This window comes from Malaya genurostris, chromosome 2, assembly GCF_030247185.1.
Source record: "Malaya genurostris strain Urasoe2022 chromosome 2, Malgen_1.1, whole genome shotgun sequence".
NCBI classification, from domain to species: Eukaryota; Metazoa; Arthropoda; class Insecta; order Diptera; family Culicidae; genus Malaya; species Malaya genurostris.
The window spans coordinates 270,139,520-270,140,157 of NC_080571.1; positions in this window are offsets into that span (position 1 = coordinate 270,139,520).

The following is a 638-nucleotide window of genomic DNA, read 5'->3' on the forward strand; positions in this document are numbered from 1 at the left end:
AGTTATTTGAAATCACTGTTTCTGGAGTTTTTTGGATTATGCACCTGCGAAATATGCTATAATTGAGCAACGCAACAGAACAACTACAAATTTGAAGTTGTTGAATTCTAAGTATCTAAGTATAGAGAACAAGTTTGTTACATTTGAACCTCAGACTATACTGACGAGAGCTTCCGAACATAATTTTCCACCGGGCGAATGCAACGAGATGCAATGAGATGCGATTAGATAAGATTTATTTTCTTTCTCCTTGCAGGTGGAGAATCGCATTCGTTGGTGTTGTTCCGTTTCCTGGTCCGAATCCAACGAATGCTGTAAGCTACTGGTATTCTTTTGTGTTGTTATTTTTCTCTCTCTCTCTCGCTCGCTAGCTTCTCGAAAAACATGCTTGTTTATTAATCTTGAAGCATGCGAAAACAACAAAACAGCGAACTCGAGCACCCGCTCGAATGATGCTCGGCTGTCGGAGAAACAACTTGGACCGAACTGCAGCGTAAAGCGGCGCATGTTTTTCGGTTGGAGCCTCCCCCAGACTGGACTCCGAGCTCTGGCAGGTTGGTAGTCGGTGGCGCGTGGGGCTTATTAATCTATATAAGTAAGGTGGAAAGAACGATTGGGTCGATTATTTACATGTCTCA